Source organism: Lonchura striata, chromosome 4 (genome assembly GCF_050655825.1).
Source record: "Lonchura striata isolate lonStrDom1 chromosome 4, ASM5065582v1, whole genome shotgun sequence".
Taxonomy (NCBI): Eukaryota; Metazoa; Chordata; class Aves; order Passeriformes; family Estrildidae; genus Lonchura; species Lonchura striata.
The window spans coordinates 8,851,723-8,867,634 of record NC_140706.1 but is presented as its reverse complement, the minus strand read 5'-3'; the positions used below and the strand labels follow the sequence as shown (position 1 = coordinate 8,867,634).

Sequence of the window (15,912 nt, the reverse complement as noted above, 5' to 3'; positions counted from 1 at the left end):
CCCTTGCACAGCTCTCCCCACTTTGGCAGTGGACCAAGCCAGCCTGCATTTGGCATGAACAGGGAATGGCCCTGTCCCACCAAAATCTGAAATCCCACTTGGCACCATCAGACCGCATGGCACTTTCCCAAAGCTGCTTTACAGGTGAGGAGCAGAAACCCCTTGTTTCAAACTCCTGCATTATCAGAAAACTTCTAGAGTTTCTCTGGCATTCATCACGCCTCCACAATCTGTCAGGGCGAATGAGAGCGCCTTGCAACAGGATCGGGTTTTATCCGGCACCGGGTACACTGATAACCCTCCCTAATCAGTCGCTGATCTCTGCCCGGTGAAAGCACTGCCTGTGGTATTTCTGCTGAAGCTATTTTTAAATGACAGTGTGATATTTTGTTTTCTTTCACCCATTTGTCAGTGAAGAACTGGCTCTGCTGTGCGTCTGCTCTGACAAGAAACTTCCAGTTATTTTTCAGCCCGTTCCAGCTGGGATGGAGGCCGGGCTGGAGAAAATGCTGTCTGCAGGCAGGGTGAGCCCTCCAGGGAACAGTGACCCTACAGCCCTCTGCCTGTCGGGGTCCCCTGGGTCCAGCTGTGGGAAAAGCCTTCTAGGTTTCTTCTGACTCTGATCTTCATGCTGCTTTAGGCTGGCTTTCACAATTAGGGTTATTTTATGTTTAGCTGAGTTGCTACTTGCATGAATGTTGGGGTTTTGTTTGGTTTGGTTTTGTTGTTCTACCACTTTAATTGCACTAGGTTTTCAAGGAGTTACGTTTTTAGGTTTAGGTTCTGAATGGTCTCAGAGCATGAGCACCTAAAAATTGAAAATTAAAACCTGCCATGTCCAAATGGCATTACTGCATGGACAATTCACATCTCATCTCATCAAATGGCTTTCCCAAATGGAGATGTAACAAGTTCCACCTCTTCATCCAATCACCTGGACATCATTGCATGTTTCACAAAGTCCTGCATGTTTCACAGGTAATTTCTCTCAAAAATGCGTTATAGATTGGCATTGGCCACTTTCCATCCCTTTGGTTTCTTCTGGATGAAGGAAATATAAAACTCCTGCTGGAATTTTGCTGATTCCCAAGCCCTCCATCCTTAAGCACTGCTGGATGGCAGTTGTGCCACAGCTATATACCAAGGTTTTCTAACCCATTAAATTCAGACACAAATGGCTCACAGAAGATAAAACCCTACTGAGAAATACAGGTTGTCTATGAGTGTGTGGCTATCAGATAAAAACATGCCTAAATAAGTCCTAGAAAATTATATTCGCTGTTTTTGAGTCCTCTGTTTATACCTGGGCCCAAGATTTCTGTTTAATCCCAGGGATTCATAAGGATTCATTCCATCATCTTTCTTTTCTTATAACATGTTCAACACTGGTTTCCTACAGAGCTAATCCCACAGACTTCATCAAGATTACTGCTCAGGCAATTCATTCCAATCTAAGAAAAGGTGTTTTGACCCAGCAGAGACCAAGTTTTCGGAGGGGAGCCAGTCCCTGGGCTCAGTCCTCAGAGCAGAATTACATCTTTACTACAGTTTTCTGCCCAGATCCAGCAGATTCAGCAAGTTGGGGCAAGAGGGAGAATTCCATCCCTTCTTAACCTGAGCTATGCCAATTCCCACCAGCTACTGAAACTGGTTTTTACATTGCCAAGTCCAGTAGAACTGGATTGAAACCAGTATGCTTTTGTTTTTCCCACTGAGAATATAACTGATACTCTAAAATCTCCTGAATTTTCTAGTTTGCAATACAGAAGCCATTGGGAAGACCAGATATGGCCTGATTGGTCAGATTTTAAAGACATGTTGGACCCTAATAATTTCTGCTACTTTTAGTTAAGATCCCTAGGCAACAATAATGGAAGCTGTAAAAATATGTCCCTTATTCATCATGGCTTTACGTCAGAGGTTTACTGCTCTAATCATTAACTAGCTGCTGCATTATCTATGAAAATTGCTTGGTAATATTTATGAAATGTGACCTTTGTTAATTCAATGTTACGAAGTGTTGGATTCATTCTGTTTGCAAGTGGAACATATTTCCAAATCACTCTGCAATTAGTACAGTTTGATCTAACCAGCCTATCTCTGCATGGGGTAGGCTCCTACTGAAACAGCAGGATTGCTGTCAGAAATGAAATGTGTTTTCTGTACGGCTGAAAGTACGGCTGTGACACCTGCTTGCACTACATCATCTTTGGCAAAGGTAAGTGCTGAATGAATATTCACAATAAGGGAAAGCAGTAACCAGACTTAGAAAGATTTTTGTTGTGAGAAATACCTCAATTGACAAAAATAAAAATGTTTGTGGCCAAAAATGGTTGTTTTGTATACTAGTGTAAGGGGAAACAAAAGGAAAATGGGACAATGTTAGGCTGAAATGGGCATGATTACCCATTCCACAATGGATACAGATAAAGGAATTGTAAGAAACAACAGGAAAATTCAGGAGTCCCATGGAGTCAAGATGGTTTGCTGCATGATTCTCTAATACACCCCCAAGGCCACCATTAGGCATGGACAGTGTCCTTCCCTACCTAAAAAGTCCACATTCCTGATCCACCCAATGCTGCCATGAATTTCTGATTCTCACAGTCATACAGAACAACCTGCAGTGCCTCAGACTATGGGGTGTTTTGAAGGAACCAAGTTTCACCAGAGCAACAAATGTGCCGGACGAGCACCACGCAGTGAAGCCATGTGGCAGCATTCAGCAGCAGATCGCCAGGAATGTGTAATATCTGCAGCATTAATATTGTATTCTTCCATTTCCCGAGCTCCACATGGTCAGTGTCCATCTTCAATACTTTCAATGCTTACTCCAGCTGGGACTGTCTCATGTGACAACCACACTGGGAACAAACTGAGCAGCTCCCTGTCTCCGCATTAGTCCCCTGAGCTTGTCCACTAGTGATGTACAAAATTAGGGCTTGGTTTGATAAGGCAAGTTAAGCTCTGATGAAATCTCTATGCAGATGTGTAAAATAGACCAGTCTGGCTGTGTGTTTTATTTTCCTCTAGCATGACAGCTAACTGTGCTTTCCTTTGTAGGAAAAAAGCATTCTCTTGGTTAAAGCAGGAGCTAGAGAGCCACAGAAACACCACCCTCATGTTCTGCTTCCAGTGTGGAAACAGAAAGGGAGGTTGGGACAGATTTGGGGCAGGACAAGCAGCAGGTCCTTATCCAGGACAAGGTAGAGCAGCTGCCCTGCAGACAACATGGCTCTACCAGACCAAGGCTTCTTCTCAGGAGGAAGGTGTTCAGGTCCTCACAAGAGTCCTGCCTTTCAAACTGGTGTTTTAACACATCTTTTTCTATATATGAACTGGTAACCATATTAACCTACAGGACCTGAGTAATTTGATACCAAAGCAGCAGCACAGGTTGCAAAAAACTCTGCCCATGCCCTGCTCCAGCCAGTCCTCCAAGCCTGCACGCTGCCTGCAAGCCTGGCCAGCGGTGCTTGATGAACCTACTCTCTTCCTTTGCCCTTGACAATGTGCCAGAGAAGAGAAGAGCTGCTAAGGAAACAAATATTACCTGTGAATGACATAGGCTTCTTGGCATCTAGCTGACAATTGTGGCACTCATTGCCAGAACTCACCAGAATCAGGAATTCCTCTTTCCTCCCTGTCACTCTACTGTTTCCCAAGGAAAAAGAATCCATTTGAACAAGGAAATAGCAAGCAAGAACCTAGAGACCTGTACAGGCTGTTATGATCTGAGAACTGGGGGAAAAGGGCTCTGTAAGTACTGGTACCATGAGCTGCAGCATTCCCTGCTAGCAGCCGTGGGCTCTGACAGACTGCACTCACCACCAGCCCACCTACCCTGCAGGTTCAGTTCTTTGGATGCCCTTCCCATTTCCCAGAATTGTGATTCCCAGAAAGTCACAGGATTTCCCAAATTTGGAAAGGGTTAAATCACGTGGTCTGAAGCAACTGGCAAGAAGGAGAAGATTTGAGAGTGAACATGTGAAACCAGGGAGAAGGGGAACAAACAGCTGTACTGATGGGATGAACTCAGCCTCTCCAGGTGTCCCAGGAACGCAAACATGTGACAGCCAATGGACAGGCAGTGACTGTGGCACTCAGAAACAAGGGCACAACAGCACAGTCATAGTTGCTCTCTGGCTTCTTGCTGGGGCTCCATTGCATGCACTTATTGGAGTTGCATGTGCCCACTGTGCAGAATGGATGAAGTCCTGGTTATCCCACAGCTCTGAGGCAGGCACAGATCCAAGGAAAGAGGGAGGCTGGGAGAGAAGAAGTGATCTGGCCAAAAGCATCCCCAGGGTCTTGCTGGAGAGCAGTGCTAGAGCCAGGTTCCTCTCCACTGAGCTGAGCAAGTTCCTCTCTGCAACAATCAACGCAATGTTTTGTCTTCTCAGAATCATGGATTGCTCCATCAGACAAAAGATTTTCCTCCTGCTGGGTCCTTCCTCAAATATGGGGCTTTCTTTACCATCCACTGCTGTTCTGTTTCGGCAAAAACATGTGAGTGTTCTGTGAGCACATCCATCGTCTTTGTAATGTTTATGACATCCCATGTGAAATCCCCATTTGGTTTCAGGTCTCCTCTTTGCCTGTTTTTTCCAACCACTCAGCATTTTTGAGCTTCTGAAAGTTTAGGAGTTTCTATGTTTTTGCATAATTTGCACATGAAAGATGTGGTTTATCTACTTGTTTCCTGTGAAACACAAAGGGCTGAGAGACTGGGGGAGTGTGTGGGTTGGGGTGGGGTGTGTAGATAAGACTCTTAGAGAGTGCAAGAGTGAATGTGCAGTATGAGGAGAGATTTTCTGCTGGGCCCACTGGCATAAAGTGAGGACTGCAGCCACATTTGTCTGTGGAAATGGACTTCTTGTCCGTGAAAGTTACTTCTGGGAAGTGCTCCTCACTTCCAGTGTGATCTGCTGCAGTTTGTTGTCACTGCAGCTCTCAGGCTGCAGAGCAGTGGCCATGGCAATCCTCCTTTCTTGCCAAGGGGCACTGCAGTGCTGGCCAAGCACTCTCTCCTCCAACATGTCACCAACATTTTCTGCTGACATTTTCTGCTGTGTAAATTCTTTCCCACTTTGCAATGTTTGCCACAGAAGGGTTTTGTTGACTAGGAGGTGCTTTGAATTACTTGACAAGGAAGGGGCACGGTGTGTGAGGGATGGTCTGTCCATGAAGGTATGGGCAGCACTGATGGAGAGTTTGGTGCTCCCCATCCAAGCTGCCCTTTCCCATCCAGTGTCAGCCCTGATGTGGGTTGGGACGGCTGGGCTGGAGGAAGAGCTCAGGGAGAGCAGGAGGAAGGCATGTTGTGATTCAGCAGTGCTCATTTTTACAACCAGCTTTCCATCTTCCAGAACAAGGAAAATTTCCTGTATGAAAATGTTTTCAGTTAAATATATCATAAAAAGTAATAATAGATATTTCAAGATGCAAACAGTAGCTTTTTTTATCTAACAAAAAAAATAAAAGGGGCAATTACAGCCTTTGCATGTTGTGTAGCTGTTTACTAACACATAACATAACTCTAGGGATCAAAAGTAGGGGGAAGAAACTGGATTTAAGGAAATACAGATTTTTTTTAACTGAAAGTGTTCTCCATAAAACTATTATGCTGAGAGGATGACTAATGTAACCAGTATGTGTTTTGAAGCGTGTCATTAACACTTTTTATGCTTTCTGAACACACAAAGAGAAACCCCAGGAGAGAATTAATTTACAAATCTGATTAAGCATAGTGCCTGAGTGGCAAAAAGCATCATATAATAAATAGTAGACTCCACAGGTAAGCAAAGCTTTAAAAAATGAAACAAACACACTCTACAAAGAGCCCAGATGTTGGATAGTTGAGATGGATAGTTTTAGATTTTGGATAGTTTAATATGTGTTTGATTAGATGTCAAAGGCACAGACAATGAAAACAGAGGTCACACTGAGGTAATAGTACTGACCTCTTTTTCCTTAAGCCATCATACTACCTGTCTAGTGAAAAACATGTATCTGAATTTGGGGAGCAAAGGCAAGGATGCAAACAGAAGAATGAGACCAAAAATAAGGATTTTCTACCTGCTGTCATAAAAGAGTTATAGATACCTTTTGTGTGATTGTGTCAACCTTTGCTCATGCACAGTATAGTGTGGTTTGTATCAGTATTTCAGAACTGAGCAGTACTATTGCTCAGCAATCAGAGGTTAGCTCTCTTCAGGGACTTTCTGAGTTCAACAGGAGTTGGAATGCTAATTCAAATACTTTGTAGCTGTAGATCAGGGGTGTCTGCAAACTCCAGACAGATGGTTATTAGAAGTTAAAGCTTTAAGTCTCATCAGTACACCTCTGAATAAATATTGCACCTATCTTTTTAAATAGAAGAAAATACTACTAGTGATCTTCTCACGTCTTGGGTAACTGCCAATATACTTAGCACTTTTAAACAACCCTCAACATTTCATTCACAGAGAGGTGACAGAGTGACTTGGTGTAAGTTAGACTTTCCCATATGAGGGAGTGAGTGGTGAAATGCCCTGTCCCAGTACTGCTGTGCAGTTGTCTGGTACAGGTCCTACCATCCTCAGCACATTTGAAAGGGTGAAAAAAGCAAAAATCCATCCCTGTGTTACCCTGGTCTTAGTGAACAGGAGCACTATTTTGTGATGAAAGCCCTGAACTGGATGAGAGATATCCAAGTCACTACAGGTATCTCATTCCTCCAGTAATGAGATCCAGGGATTTTTCTGTGCTTCTACTTCTCTCTGCATAGGGAAGTTGTTATATTCATAACAACTTTCTCATACCTTTATCTGTTTTCTCTGTTGACTGTAGGGTCTTCAGATTAAGCAAAGCTCTCTTGCTCTTGTAGATCATTTAGACCAGTCTCCTGTAGATACCAAGAGACCAGCAACAATGAAGAAGAGGTGAAAGAGCTGCCAGTGTCCTGAGAAGGTAGAAAAAGGAGAATCCATTAAGTAATACCCTGAAACTTCTTTTCTGTGGGCTGATAAAACACATATTCACTTACACAATGCAGATGCTGTCAGAGAAGCAGGAAGTCATGTCCCTGGTGTTGAGACTGTGCTGTAACTGCAGGGAGTCCAACACCTTGGATGGGGCTCAGGCAGAGAATCTGTGTCACACGAAAGGAGAGGAATGGAAACAGCATGAAACCATCGGCAACAAAGGAAGGCAAACAAAAACAGGACAGAAGGGATCAGAGACATAGAGCCAAATACAAGGTAAAAAAAATAGACCTGTGGAAAGCTGGAAGGAAAACAAATAAACCAAGTAAGTTAAATTCTGCCCCCATTTTCTTCCATCTCACTAGCACCTTGTAACTGAAATTTTCTCTCAATGCTAGAATCAACACAAAGAGTGTGGCACTCTACATGACACTAGAAGTGTAAACATCTGCCTGAGATTAAATCATAGAATCATAGAATATCCTCAGTTGAGAGGGGCCCACAAAGATCATCAAAGTCCAGCTCCTGGGCCTGCAAAGGACACTCTGAGAGTCACACCATGGGCCTGAGAGAGTTGTCCAAATGCTCGTTGAGCTCTGTCAGGCTTGGTGCTGTGACCACTTCCTTAGCAAGCCTGCTCCAGTGCCCAACCACCCTCTGGGTAGAGAACCTTTCTCTAATATCCAGCCTAAACTTCCCCTGGCAAAATGTCAGGCCATTCTCTCAGGTCCTGCCACTGTCACCAGAGAGCAGAGATCAGTGTCTGTCCCCCCTCTTCCCCTCTCAGGAATTTGTAACTGCACTGAGGTCTCCCCTCAGTCTCCTCCAGGCTGAGCAGACCAAGTGCCCTCAGCCTCTCCTCACACACCTTCCCCTTGAGGCCCTTCACCATCCTCGTGCCCTCCTTTGAATGCTCTTTGATAGCTTTATATCCTGCTTATATTGTGACACCCAAAACTGCCCCCAGGACTCGAGGTGCAGCCACCCTAGAGCAGAGCAGACTGGGACAATCCTCTCCCTGTCCCCAGTGGCAGTGCTGGGCCTGCTGCCCCCAGGACACAGCCGGCCCTCCTGGCTGCCGGGGCACTGCTAACTCATATGAATGTTTGCATTTTGCATAGATCACATTTTACAGACAGTGCTGTATGGGTCCTGTAAGGCTGGGTCATGACCACTCCATACTACAGTATCTTAGATTCTGGTCCACAAACACTGAGTGCAGTTTAGGTGGTGCTTTTTTTGGCATGCAAAATTGCTTTCAGCAAGCTGTACCTTTTGTGGAGGCCATTTCTTTTCCCCTCCATGATGTCAAAGAAGTTTTTTGGGATTGTTGAGCAAAGATCTTCCCTTTGCTGAGATTCAGTGCCTCATGCAATGCCTCAAATCCAACACTCAGCTTGAAGATTTAGCTGGGAAGTATTACAGGGAAGATGCACATAGGATCAGTTGGCCAAACCTGTGCAGCCTAAAGAAAGTGATCACTAGATCAGTCCTATCCACAAAGCTATAGCTGGAGTATGACAACATTTAGATACTTATTAGCATGATTGGTTTCCCATTATCTAATTAATTGCAGATTTCACATTTTCACACGTTTCCTGCTTTTCCATGTGTCAAATAGAGTAAATGGCCCGTCACCACAAAGTGATGGTATTGAATTTGTCTCTGTTCTGTACCTGGCATTTTTTCCTCAAATTGTGGCAGAACTCCAAGGCACAACAGTGGCCCAGGAAGTCTTTGGGTGCTCCATCCCCTGCCTGGGGCTGGAGCCAAGCTGGAGGTGCCAAAGGCTCCCCAAGTATCCCAGCTCACTGTCCTTACCAACAAAACATTTTGCTGATATCCAACCTCCTTGTTGCAATTTAAATGCATTGCTTCTTCCTCTCTTGGATGCTGAAAACTGATGATTTCCTGCTTGCAGTAGCTTTTTTTTGTTGTTGCATAAGGAAGGGAGCTTGTTACAGTCATTCCACTTGACTCTTCACTCAGTTTCCATATTCATACCAATAAAAAAGTGGGAAATTGTCCTTCATTTAGGTGGAATAAGAGACTATAAGACAGTGTGAAATCAATCCCATAATATTTTATTTTAAACCATACGGTATAGATACAGCTCCTACAGTGTGCTCATCTAACATTCAGTTTCATTTCTCCATAGGAATAATTAGCTGGCAATGAGAAAAATAATTTGATTAGGCCCACAACTGATTAGAGGCTAGTGCATAGCCTATTGAAATAAAGAAGATACAAATTGATTTCAGCATGTTTTGGGTGAGCCTGTCTTCCAAAGCAAATAGAGAGATAAGACAGCATCTGCTGAGTATTCACCTGCCAAGTCTTTGTGCTGATCTCTAATTTTAGGTCCTGCAGGCAAGTGTCCAGGTTATTTACCACCTGGGCTGTTTTGGTTTTCTCTCAAATGTGTGTATTGATGGACGAGCTCTCTTATCTACACCACAGTAATACTGGCCCAAGTATACCAGCAGCATGAGGCCCAGGATCAATACTGATTCCTCCCTCATTCAGCTGAACAGCATTTTATTTGTCTAATTATTAATATCTATTAAATGCCTGAACTGGAAAAATCTCGACTAAGCAGTCTAAAATGAGTGAGTTGGACAGGCTATAGACATGCAGAGTATTGTCATTACTGTACAATATGGGATGTGCCTGCAATCTTCCCATCACAGATTCACTTTCCATCACAGCTGATACAAATGATAGGACCCTATGGCTGGCAGCAGATTTGCATCAGACACATTAGGTATTATTTTTTCCCTAAAGGGAACAGAACTCAACAATTTGCATACATAATTGCTGCAATTAATTAATAATTTAAAAAGCAATAATTAATAATTAAATAATTTATTATTGCTGTAATTAATATGTTACAGATATCTGTCCTCTGATAAAACTTGTTCCCCCATATAGGTATGCATGCACTTGGTTCTTGAAGAATGGGTTTATGGAAAGACATCTCAGGTAGAGCTCTAAATTAGAGCCTTCTCATTTAATTAACTGATTCACACAGACTAAAACTGAGTAGATTTTGCATGTCCATGCACCCAGGTGAGAAATCTCCATGCTTAAATTTGTAAATATAACTTTTTATTTCTTGGTTCCTCCCCTGTAATGAATATACTATAAATTAATGCCTGCTAACTACTTTGTTGGTCTCCATAGGATGCATGAACTCATTCTTCCATATCTGGATGGATTTTCACACCAAAAACCAATACAAATTCATTGGGGCTTCTTCCTATAACTCAGAAGTCACGACTGACAGATACACAGGGCACAGGTACCTTGGGTAAGAAAATGCTATTTTTTACATTCAGAGGATAGATGTAATTGAGACTGTGTTACCACTGCCTGATTTTATTCATAAAGCTCACAGCTTCCTCCCTCCTTTAGTGAACAATCTGTTTGCTACAGACAGGCTGGTTTCAGCTCCGTTTGGTAGCACAAATGCACAACCCTGCTCTGTTTCTCTGTCTGTCCTGGACTGCAGCAGGGTGCTAAGCATCAAGGCAGCTTAGAAGATGATCACAGTGAGGTAGAATATTCTTTTACTTCTATATGATGTGCTTGTGTCAAAGTCACCCAACAAGAAGGCCTGATTTTATCAGCTAAAGGAGAAATGTTCAATTTGCAAGCTCATTCAAGCAGTGACCTCAGGCAGATGCCTGTGCCCCTAAAAGCACTCTAACAAAGTGGGTCTGAGCCATGATTTCTTCAAAGCCTCTTTGCACTGCACTAGTCTCTATATTTTGTGGAAGCTTAATGCAATACAAGTGTACACAAGGCCCCTTGTGGAAGATTAATGCAATACAAAGCCTTTTTCCTACACCAAGGGAATGTAATAAGGCTATGACATCTCTGAGATTCAGATCTGAAATAACATAACAAATCCTTACTCTGCAGTATATCATAATGCCATACAAGCCAGACTGGGCACTGGGATGCCCAGCCATCCTCCCAGCCCTTGCCCTGCCTTTGCTCAGTGACACTAGCCAGTTGTTTTGCCCTATCTCATTTATTTTTTGTCTTTTAAAATGAAAGCAGCAATACCACTGCCCCTGTAAAGTACTTTCAGTGTGGCAGTGCCAGAGGGAATTTTTGGGATAACGGTATTTAAAATTGCCAGGTTTAGCCAGAGCAGGATGATGGAGTAAAGCAGTGTCTCTCAAGCTTTTCAATCCATGCTTCACTTCAATCAGTTAAGAATAATTTCATGCCTGCTCACAGGAATGGCTGCAGGCCTGGCGTCAGGGCACTGCACGTCTCACTGGTCAGGGAGTGCTGGTGGAGAGGGGCATGCGAGCCCCCTGCAGCCAAACTCTCAAGGACACCAAGATACAAATGTTGTCTTTCAAAATAACAGCAATTAACAGGAAAAGAACCTTACAAGGGACTGGCATTCAGTTTGAAGTACTTTTTCTTTTTAGATTTGGCTTTCAAGCATGTGTGTACCACAGCAGTACGTAAGCCTGTGCTAAATCCCAAGCAAAATCAGGAAAAATCCAATTGTTTTGGGAAAGCTGGTGATTCAAACGCTGCAGCAAACAATTGGTCAGGCCAAGCAGCAAGCTGGACTAGTGAACTTCACACAGAGAGCCCAACAAATCCATGGAAGCCACTCAGGTCCCCTAGAATCCACAGTATCCATACTATTTGTTGTTGTGATCCTTGGACCAAAGATCCTCTCCAAGCCAACATCTGGGTGCAGCTGAAGGGGTATGACAGGTCGAGGACCAACCCAGAAACCTCATGGGGTGAGGTTGCACGGACATGACTTCTTCACAGGACACAGTTCCTCAACACTGCAGCAGCAACTCAATAACCCCAACACCCCACATATCTTAATGTCATGTAACCTCAGCTTCAAGGTGTGAAAGTAGCTCTCTGATGGGCTGCCCCCATCTTCAGGCACTTTGAACTTAGAGAAACCACCCCAAACTTAAAGTAAACCACACATAAAATAAAGTGATGAGTAAAAGCCACGTGTGCACCAGTAGCAGTCTAGATACAGGGCCAAACAGATGCAGTGACACCTGCCATTTGAGATCAGGGCTGGAGAACTGCTTTACTTGGCAGAGTAAATAGAATCAGAATGTCTCAAACTGGGCTTGGGCACTGACAAAATTGTTACTTTTGAAACTTCCTCCAAAAGTTCCACCTTCAATATTCAGGTGTTTTGGTTTCTGTATCTAGGAAACAGAGCTCATTATCTGAATCACAAGTAAGATGAGGAATAAATGGAATTTGAGATACTGAGTCAGGGAGATGAAACTTGTCAGTGCCAGCCCTGAGCACATAGATCCCCTCCTATGTGGGCAGACGAGTTAGTCTTTGCTAATTACTTAAACCTTGCAACACCCAAGAAAACAGAGGGATGGAGTCCAAGGCACAGCGAAGGGCTTAACTCTGGACAGAGGGACATGATATAATATGGAATTTTAATGGTAAAAGAAAGAAACATGCAATAGATACAATGAGCCAAATCTGAAAAGCAGGGTAGGTCTAATTATTTCTTTAAGGCCATATGTGGGAAATAGTGATTAAAGTTTCTTGAATTATTGATCATCAGCTTCAGATCTCTGCCCTCACCACAGCTTGGGGCAGTCAACAATTCTGATGTCACTGATCTTACATGCCAAGTCATGCCATAGGACAGATTTTGGAAAAGAAAGACACTATAACATTTAAAATTGTAAATATTACCATTCCAATCACCAAGTGCAGGTGGCGAAGAAACTGCAAAACAGCTCAGGTTTTTGGGTGTGGCTGCTGATGGATCTCGCTTCTGCTTCTAAATTCAAACTTTTTCAAACTTTACCATGAAGTGACAGCTACCCCTTATCACTGAAGGCCAGCTGTTTCTTCAGCACTCAGCTGTTCCTGCTGCTTGCTCTTAGAAATGGAAGAAAGCTATTTAGAGACACAAATCTGCAAAGCCTTCAAGCACACATCTATCTTAGAGCCTGTCCTTCAGTTCTTAAAGTAATTTGGGTGATCTTCTTTCACACCCATTTTACACTTATGCACCCACGTTGACACCACCAAAACTAGTCCTGGTTCCCTGCACAAATAAAACCAGATCCAGAACGATTCCTTCTAGGCATTTTAAAAGCTTTTGTGGCATCTCATGAGAAGGACTCAGTTGAGTTCACCCCTAGGAGAAATGATAAAACTCCTTAGGACTAACATGTTGTTGCTGTGTTCTTCTTCAATGCAACTACAGGTAAATGTGTGACAGTGTTTGTCAGGCATGAGCCAGCCCTGTCCTTCCCAAATGTGTGGATTTACCCTGGATTTCATCAGCAGGGGCTCTCTGAGTGTGTGGGGTTACATACACAGTTACAGTTCCAGCAGGATAATACAGTTTATGACTCCTGAGGCTGAGAGCCACCATGATCAAAGATCAGGTGCCTTTTGTGATGGCACTGGCCCCTATTTCGCACAACACTTTCTCCTGCACATAGTCCAGCTGGCTTCAGTGGTTCCTTACTTACCAAAGCAGCCCTTCCATGCAGGGAAGTGTGGAGGTACAAGGCCCTGGAAAGTGCCAACATCAATGTGAAGTTGTGCTCCATCTCCTTAGAACTACTGTTTTCCAAATACTTCTGTCCACATTTGAAAGCAGAGAGAGCAATGGTTTTTGCCTCGGGAGTGGTTAGGGGTGCTGAGTTTGGGTACTGGGGAGTGCAGGGGAGGCTGAGGGTGGCTTCAGTTCAGCAGCTGGATCACTCCAAGCTCCAAGGAGCATCTGGTGAGGGCAGTGCTCAGCAGGGTGCTCAGCTCAGGCTGTGTACCCTCCTGAAGCACAGTCTTGTGCAGTGTTTGTTACACCCCTGTGTTTCCAGAGTTTTTTTCCAGGTGAAATTGTGGTCTTGCAGTGTGGTAGGGCAGAGCTTTCGGCATTCAGAGCCTCAGTAAATCTGAAATTCTGGGCCTTCCCACAAGGACCTACATACCTAGCACATTCATCTGCCTTTCTGGATGTATGACTGATTCCACAGCATGGGTACAAGGCAGTTTAAGATCATTTAGACACTAACACACAAATATAGGTGTTCTGAAGATGAGTAGAGAACACCGATGCCTTATCTGTGCATCTTTGCATCTTCCACATTAAGTGCCCTACGCATGTGTCAGGCAAAGGGAACTTTCTTTCCTGTGTGGACAGAGCAGACCTGTACATATATGGTTTCATGCTGTTTCGTAACAGAAGGCAATGTCAAGTAGTGTCTAAACCTACTTCCAGTTAACAGCAAAACTGCCACAAGGGTCAATGGATTTACAGTAAACACTGTACTGTCTCACCCACTTGCAGCAAGATTTCAACAGTTCAAGCAGCAAGTGGAAAATGTTACAGCAATTTTTTTTACCTTTGTAATCTATGCACCAAATTCCCTTCTGCCTTGTAATTCATAGTCACTCAGACTTTTCCTAAACAAATACAAAATTCTCCTAAACTACAATCACAATGCTGCTTTCTTCACTGCCTTGTATTTTCTCTTATCTCTGATGCCTGGACCAAATGGCAGTAAAATGTGATCTGTGTTTCAGCGATGTTCGAGAGCCACATTACACTTGGCATCTGGGGCAACAAGATACAGACTAATACAAGATCAGGTGTAATGTATATGTGGCTTTACCATAATGCTGTAGAAACAGTAAACCATAACCCTTGTTTTAATCTGAATTGCTATTATCCTCTTAAAAGGAAACTCTGGCTGACATTTTTTGCCCAGAAATAAACACACAGGACAACACTGCATCCAGCCTATAAGCTGGATAGCTCTTTACCTAAACAGTTCAATTAAAACCAATGGGACCAGTTGTGTGCCCAAGTGCAATCCTGCAGAAGGACTGATTACAGGCTTCAGCACTTTTGGCCTGAAGATGTACCAATGTGTGATCACAGCACAACTTAAAATATGCCTATTTTAAAACTACACTTGCTCGTGTTAAAACCAACCAGTTTTAGGCAACAGCTGTGCAGCAGCTATCTGCGATAAGGATGCAGAGTTAGCAGCGCAAATAGGATGGTGTGGACAGGAAAGGTGCTGAGCTCTTCCTGCTCAGCCTGTACGCCGGGAGCCAGGCTATTCTGGTACACGGCTTCTGTGTATCCAGATGACGAAAGGCAGCTGAATATGCTGGCAAGGGCTGGAGGGCTGGCAGGAACTCTGGCTGCATTTCTGAGAGCTTCCCACTGTTTCTCTTTTCCAGCAGGTTAGGCCATTGTGCAGAGTTCAGTCATTCTCTTACGTCCCTGTGCGTGTTTTTACAGCGCTGCCGTCTTCCTCTCTGCCCCGAGCACCGCAAGGGGCAAGGATGCGCGTGCCAGGCACATTTTCACAGCCTCTCCGGCGTCCCGTTGGTATCTTTTTTGTATCTTTTTGTGTCTTTTTCGTTCCCGTTCATTTCCCGCCCTGCTGTCCCTGACGGGCAGTTCCGCCGCCTCACTTTCCCTTTTCCCCTTTTTCCCGTTTTCCCTCACGCTTGCCCCGCGCCCGCCCGGCGCGTGTGCGGGGGCGGAGCCTCCTGCGGCCCCGGCCTCCGCCTACCGCTTCCTCACGGCAACGCCACGCCCCCTCCCGCCCATTGGCTGCCCGCTCCTCTCTCCCCGCCTCCCGCCGCGCGGCACGCGCCTCCCGCCCCATTGGCCCCCTTCTCCGTCCTCATTTGCATGACGCCCCGCGCACCAATAGGCGACTGCGGCCTTCTTAACATGCAAGGAAGCAGCCAATGAACGGGCGAGGGGGCCGGGCCACCACGTGCTGTTGCTAAGCTTCGGCTTCTAAATTGTTACTACACGGGCAGCCAATGAGCGCGGGCGGCGGGGATCTGTCAACATCCCCTGCCCCGACTGGGGGGGGGGACTCTGGCCGCCGATTGGCTGGGCCGCCGCCTCACGTCCCGCCCCGCGGCCGTGGGC

The 15,912-nt window shown here is 44.7% G+C and overlaps 1 long non-coding RNA gene across 1 annotated transcript; it reads right to left on the bottom strand.

The window, feature by feature from the left end:
• Window positions 1-5,247: 5,247 nt before the first annotated feature.
• On the bottom strand, window positions 5,248-15,910 carry LOC146767520 (uncharacterized). The gene is made up of 3 exons (XR_014955065.1): window positions 7,028-15,910; window positions 6,804-6,943; window positions 5,248-5,384 (listed from the first exon to the last, which is right to left on the bottom strand). It is a non-coding gene; the product is annotated as an uncharacterized LOC146767520 (long non-coding RNA).
• Between the last annotated feature and the right edge of the window lie 2 nt (window positions 15,911-15,912).